The sequence below is a fragment of the Seriola lalandi genome, unplaced genomic scaffold (assembly GCF_002814215.2).
Source record: "Seriola lalandi dorsalis isolate HSWRI2012SDOR001 ecotype SW California unplaced genomic scaffold, Sedor1 jcf7180002052868, whole genome shotgun sequence".
NCBI classification, from domain to species: domain Eukaryota; kingdom Metazoa; phylum Chordata; class Actinopteri; order Carangiformes; family Carangidae; genus Seriola; species Seriola lalandi.
Genome location: NW_019523421.1, coordinates 7,570 through 14,970, shown reverse-complemented (window position 1 = coordinate 14,970; position 7,401 = coordinate 7,570). Strand labels below are relative to the sequence as shown.

At 47.8% G+C, this 7,401-nt stretch overlaps 1 long non-coding RNA gene across 1 annotated transcript in view; it reads right to left on the bottom strand.

Annotated features, from left to right (window-relative positions):
* LOC111650768 (uncharacterized) overlaps positions 1-7,401 on the bottom strand; it is a 14,739-nt gene that overhangs the window by 6,285 nt on the left and 1,053 nt on the right. The gene's annotated exons all lie outside the window — the stretch shown is intronic.

Sequence of the window (7,401 nt, the reverse complement as noted above, 5' to 3'; positions counted from 1 at the left end):
CTGCCTGCAAATACAGCAGGGAGAGGAGGAGGAGAGGAGGAGGAGGAGGAGAGGAGGAGAGGAGGAGAGGAAGTAGACAGGAAATTGAGAGAGAAAGGAGCAGGTGAGAAGGAGGAAGAGATGGAGAAAGAAAGGAACAAAGGAGATGAAGGAAGAAAAGAGAGAGGAGGATAAAAGGAAACAGAAGAAGAAAGGATCATATCTGCAGAGAAAGAATGAAAGGAAATGAAGGAAGACAAGGAAGAAGGGAAAATAGGAGAGAGTTGGAATGGAAGGATTAATAAAAGGATATAGAGGAGATAAATAAATAAAAGAGGAATAAAAGGCAATGATGGAGGATGAGAAGAAAGAGAAGAGAAAGGGAATGAATTGATAAGGAAGAAGAAAGGAAGAAGACAGAGAGGAAAAAGCTACAAGGAAAGGATGAAGGAGGAGGTGAAGGCAGGACACTGGTTGATTGAGACACAACCAGAGACGGAGGTGTGGAGATAAAGATGGATTGAATTCAGGAGGAGTGGAAGTGAAGAAGGGAGCGAGGGACGGAGGAGGAGGAGGAGGAGGTGTGGAGTCTCTGAGGCCCACCGGACCCCATCAGGAGGAGTGATGGATGCAGGGAGGGATAATAAAGGAGGATGGAGAGAGAGAGAGAGAGAGAGAGGGAGGGAGAGAGAGACGGAGAGAGAGAGAGAGAAACAGAGAGAGAGAGAGAGAGAGAGAGAGAGAGACAGAGAGAGAAACAGAGAGAGAGAGACAGAGAGAGAGAGAGACAGAGAGAGAGACAGAGAGACAGAGAGACAGAGAGAGAGAAACAGAGAGAGAGAGAGAGAGAGAGAGAGAGAGAGAAAGAGAGAGACAGAGAGAGAGACAGAGGGAGAGAGAGAGAGAAACAGAGAGACAGAGAGAGAGACAGACAGAGGTGGTAAGGGAGATAAATAACCCTGATTGTAAGTCTGTCTCTCTCTCTCTCTCTCTCTCTCTCTCTCTCTCTCTGTGGAGTCGAGCAGCGATCAGAAGAGATGGATGAACGGATTGATGGATGAGATGGAGGGAAGGAGGGAGGGAGGGAGGAGGGAAGGTGTGGGGGCGAGCAAAGGAGAACTGAAGATGGGGGAGGGGCAAAGAAAACAGAAATAAGGTGAACAAACAGAGAGAGAAGAAGTTCTATCTATGTTTTCTATATCTATATTACAGTGAGCCTGACAATCTTTTCTTTCTTTGTCTCTCTCTCTCTCTCTCTCTCTCTCACACACACAGGAGTTTCCATTCTCTGGTTCACAGGCCACTAGTTCTGAGGCTGCCCCCCCCCCCCCCCCCCCAGAGGAGCAGCTATCTGCAGCTCACAGGAAGTAAGATCAGCTGTGACGAGGCGGCGGTCGGCTGAACTCTATCTGCCGCTCTGTTTGGAGAAACGTTCGTCACCTCCAGCTGTTCAAAGAGACGGGGGAGGAGCTGGGACGGGCAGTTTGTAAGGACGGACAGATAGTTAGTTAGCTCGCTAACGATGCTAACAGGCTAAATGTGAAACGCTCAGGTGAGAGTTCAACCTGTGGAGAGTGTCGTTCATGGTCCCCAGAGGATGAACCCTGATGGTGAATTATACCTGCATGTTAGCATTGTTAGTATCCGGACGTTAGCATTTAGCTTCACGCTAGCTATTAGCTCCATGTGCATTTATTTTCTTTACTTTTACTTCCTGTTTACATCTACAAATGAGTAGAAAACATATAACACGTTCAAGACAAGAAGACTTTCTTCACATTAACACCCCCCCCACACACACACACACACACACACACACACACACACACACACACAGCTCAGGTGAAAGAGGCCATTGAACCAGGGATCAGTGTGTGTGTGTGTGACGACCTCAGGCGGAGGATTGTGGGCTCGTCCTCAGGACTCAGCTGAGACACGTGCAGCTCTCCACTTCCTGCTGTAAATCAGCTGCAGGATTGTTTTTCACCGACTCGGTTTCAGCAGGTGAGAAGTCAAATTAATTCCTTCTCTTCATGCAGAGACACTTTGCTCAGGGCGTTTCTTTTCTCTCCTTTATCCTCTCTAAAGCTTCTTCCTTCTCCACCTTTCTCTGTTTGCACCTCAGCTCACTCCCCCCTCCCTCCCTCTCTCTCGCCCTCCCTCCCTCCCTCTCTCTCTCTGGCTGATTGGTTACCTGACAGCCGGTTCTTCCATCCTCTACCTCACTGGAGTTATTCATTACTCCTCTCTCCCTCTCCACCTCTCCATCTTTCTGCAGCCTGTTTCTCTATCAGGACCTCTGACAGCCATTAAAACAAACACAAAACAAACCGTTTTTATTCTAAATGAAGCTCAGGATGAAGAACCTGTCGCAGTGAAAACACAGATTTAGCTGTTTGAAGCTGCGTCTTAAATCTGGCCGTGACAGAAAAGCCTCTCCCAGCAGATCCTCAAACTGTTCCTGGAAAGAAATCCTGATTCAGCCGCTCAATACGCTGCGCTCTGTCCGAGCGCCAGTGATGCATCAGGCTGTATATCTGCTCCCAGTAAATACTGTCTCATCACTGCTGATCTACGGTGCCATACATCTACATTGGTCAGCGTGTCTGGGACCTACAGGCTAGTTAGTCCCTGTTAAATACAGTCTGGTCGCCGCTAATCTCCAATAATCTATAAGTAATTACAGCGTGAGCAGATCATCAGTGATGATCTCAAACAGGAGCTGCGTGCAGGAACAAACTGTCTGATCACTGATGATGCGTCCTGTAAAACTCTTTGCACCTCAGCTGACGCTGGATCAGTTCAGTAATGAACCTGCAGAACGCTTCACCTGATTACAGGAGGAATTCTGGACGACTTCCCTGGGTAAAAAGAAAGAAGAGGACAGAGACAGAAGAAGACAGCGGGACAACAGAGACGTATCTGAGGGCTTTTATAAATCAGGGAAACTGCAGTAGAAAGCAAAGACTGAAAATCTACCTAATGACCTGCTCCTAATAAATCCTGACGGATCAGCTGTGGAGGAAGTGATCCGGACTCTTTACTGACCACTGACTCAGAAAGTGCTGAGCTGGTGCTGATCTAGAAGAGGTGTTTCTACGCTCCCACTGGCTGCTGCTGCTGCTGGGCTGGAGCTCACCCTGACGGACGGAGGCGGCTAATTAGACTGTGAAGTGACTGGAGTCCGGTGGTTTTCACTGTGGAGCCATTTCACCAGCAACCAATCACAGAATCCCACTGTCGACAGCACGCTCTGTTCAAACACTAATCAAACACTTTTCTCTCCAGTTCTTCTAAAGTCTTTTTTTAATCTTTTAAAGTTACTGACTGAAATCTGCAGCACAAACAAACTATCTGAGGAATAAGAAATATCAGGCTTCAGGTTCAGGGACAGTTCTGTCGATGCATTGTTGACTCTTTTCATGGATTTGTTGACAATAAAAAATGATCCTTGAATCCTTTAATGGCTCAGTTTTAAGGTGGAAGTGTAGAATGTGTTTATAATATTTGTCCATGTGCTCAAGCATCAACCTCCAGAGCTGAACATGAAGCTGCAGTTCCTCTAATGACCACTAGAGTCTAAACTCACCTGTTTACATTTTATTAAGGGCTAAAGTGATGGAGGATTGAGGGCGTGGCCTCTTTGAGTGACAGGTGGGTGAGCGTATGAACCAAAGTCTCAGCTCCACACAGGCCCCTCCTCTTTGACCATATTTGGATTAGCTTGGAGTTGGGGGCGGAGTCGGTCCACTGCCAAGATGGCGACAGTGGGGCAGCTCACTCTGAGCTTCGGAAACCTGTGGGTGACGGCACAGGGGCGACGGCCATCTTTGTTTACAGTCTGTGAATCCGTCTTACAGAGTCACTCGTTTTATTTGTCGTCCATTTTGGGAGGAATGAGATGTCTCTCTCCCTCTGCCTTTTCCCATGATGCTCCTGTGGCTCCTCTTTAATAATGGCTCCACACACACGGAGCCCAAACAGTGTCAAACTATTAAAAAAACAAATATGTCCTCAAAAGCTCCTCTCTCCCTCTCTCTCTCTGCTTGTCTCTCGCCCAGCGGAGACAGAGGAGATGGGATCAATTTTCAGATCAGAGCTTGATTAAATATCGACAGGCCTGGTTCTCCGTCAGAGAGCAGCTCTTTGATCAGGAGATGAAAAGCTTTCAGAGCGCCCGTCATTGTCTCAGAAATCAGACGTATTAGAGTTGGGCCGAGCCCCAGAGCCCACAGCTCCAGAATCCGACTCTTTTATAGTGTAATCGTCGGCGCTCAACGCGCTCTCAGTGTTTTCAGAGTCTCCGGAGCAAAGCGTGATTGCAGATAGTAAAAAGAAAACTTATCACGATATTATCTGTTTTTTTCTGCTTGAAAACTGACGCTTGAAATGAGATTGAATTTTCTTCCACTAAATATGTGTGAGCCGCTCAGAAGAAGTTTGAGCACAGTGAGTATCTTGTGTAAACTTTCCCGCTCTGATCCGGTGCAGATCGGAGAATAAGCAGATCGACATTTTTCAGAGGAATTCACCCATGAAGAAGTGATGATGGAGGCTTTTCTCTCAGCTCAGTACTTCACATTATCACACTTTCACACACTCACTCACACTTGGCAGCAGCTAACGTCGTCGTGCTGCTGCTGCTACTCCTGTGCAGGTTAAACGCCTTGCTCAAGGGCACAGCGGCAGCATCTCTGAGGACAGTGAGACTGTGCATGTGAGCGGCAGGAACCACGTTCTAGAGCTACAATATAAATGTTTCTATTCATCATGAACCTCAAATGCAGGAGTCAAGACCAGAGTCAGTTCTAATCCATCACACGACGGCCGCAACATCATCAAAGACGCATTTAAGAAATTGATTTAAGGAACTATTTATAAGTTTTGCTCTTGCTACTAGCTAACGTTAGCATTAGCAGCTGTTTACTTACCAGTCTAGAACAAACACTGAGAGTTCAGCATCAACCCTCTTTCCTTCACTCACCAACATCTGTCTCCAGAGGTGGAAACTGACACCAATGTTGACTCTTGTTTAGCTTCTTTCTCTACCACTTCTTCTCTTCTACTGAAGTTAGCATGCTAACCAGCTAGCTCCACGCACAGTCACTGTAGCGTCCAGTCTGAGACAGCAGCTCAGCTCAGAGGAGCAATGCGACCACGGCTGAAGCTCCCGCAGAGACTGGTCAGTAAACAGCTGTTGATGCTAACGTTAGCTATGTAGCAATAGCAAAACGTGCAAATAGCCCCAAACTTAAAGCGATTGTGTCCTTCCATGACAGGTTTGTGTGGGTCAGCTGTTTTATACATCTGGTACAATCTGTAGCTAATGGGCTAAAAATCACTGGATGGTCCATGAACTAATGACCTCTGACCTCTGACCTCCCTGTAGAACCATCTGATAACCAGTGGGCTCGCTGCTTCACACACACACACACACACACACACACACAGAGGGAGGAGACATTGTGTGAAACAACTTTGTTTGAAAACTTTGTTTCCATAGCAACCGCCCACCACTCCAAAAAAACGTGGCGTGTGCAGCTTCTGAACATAAAAGAAAAGAAGTTGCCGTTTCGGTCTCATGACTCACGTGTCCCCGTCTCCCCCTCAGGACGAACACACACCAGGGGAGCGTCAGCTGGTCTGTTGTTAACCCCTTCACTCCACGGTGAAGACATGAAACAGGTAGTGACCTGTTCCACTCTTCTTCTTTATTGGTGCTTCTCTTGGTTCCAGACAGCAGCTGTAGATCACAGAGCCGTGACTCAGCTCTGCTCAGCATCCTCTTCCCTCATGGATCTTTATGATGAACTACACGTCTGTTAAACTGCTGAAAGGTCACCTCAGATCCATTATTGATCTTTGTGTTATTGATCTTTAATCCATATTTGTCCGACTCCATCAGGGAACCTGTAGAGTCTGTGGTCCAGACCATCAGGGGCCGGTCCACAACACACCTTCAGTTTTCTACTTAAGGTTTCATTTCTCCTTATCAGAGGGTGTTACGCAGAATCTCTGTCTCCATGGAGACAGTTTGTTAGCTAGCATTAGCTTGTGATACCTGCGATCACTATTGGGAGGCAGGTAACATTAAAGACGCGTGTCGTTTTCTCTTCCTCCTGTGGTTCAACCATCTGAAACAATGAGGATCCATTTTGGATTTTTCGTTCAGCACATCGTTGGCAGCAAATCCTGTCTTCCTCTGATCATCAGCCAAGATGGCCGTCACTGCACACGCTAACCGCCCTGTGCTGTTTGTTGCCAACGCATTGTAAACAGAAGAACAGTATAATGACACGTGTAAGAGATCTTTAACAGTCAGACAGACAGACGCTCCAACACACTCGTGTGTGTTTGGATCGTCGCTGCCGTGAACGTCTTTGAAATGTTTTCATCTCAAATCTGAATCTGAATATCTGCAGCTTCCTGGAGACGACCACTGCTCCACATTCACAAACTAAAAATAAAAGGCAGCTAAACTACTTCCAGCTCCAAGTCAGCACACACACACACACACACACACACACACACACACACACACACACACACACAGATATACAGAGAGAGCCAGAGCCAAAGGGAGCAGAGGGGCCCAGGGAGACAGATTGTCTTTTAATTGGTTGAAAACTGCAGAGCTTTGAGAAGGGCTGAAGGGGAGGACACACACACACACATTCACGCACTCACACACACACACACACACACACACACACACACACACACGCACAAACTCACACACACACACACACAGACACACACACACACACACAGAGACACACAATGTCCTCTGTGATAGTCAGGAGACGCGGCGGTCCCTGCTGACTGACTGGTATAATGAGCTGAACTCGGGCCAAAACCTGGAGGTGTGTGTGTGTGTGTGTGTGTGTGTGTGTGTGTGTGTGTGTGTGTGTTTTTTTATTGTGTGTGTGTGGCGACCTGCTGATATCATCAAACTGTACGGCAGAGCGATGGTTCAGAGATTGAGGGTCAGGAGAGTTTAAATGTGTGTGGAGGTTTTGTTCTGCTGCACAATCTGGCAGCTGAAAGTTTCTTTGCTCAGCAGCCGACATCTACACTGAGGTCTGAGGAGGACCAGGTCTGATCAGGACCAGGTCTGAGGAGGACCAGGTCTGATCAGGACCAGGTCTGATCAGGACCAGGTCTGAAGAGGACCAGGTCTGATCAGGACCAGGTCTGATCAGGACCAGGTCTGATCAGGACCAGGTCTGATCAGGACCAGGTCTGAGGAGGACCAGGTCTGATCAGGACCAGGTCTGAAGAGGACCAGGTCTGAGGAGGACCAGGTCTGATCAGGACCAGGTCTGAGGAGGACCAGGTCTGATCAGGACCAGGTCTGAGGAGGACCAGGTCTGAAGAGGACCAGGTCTGAGCAGGACCAGGTCTGATCAGGACCAGGTCTGA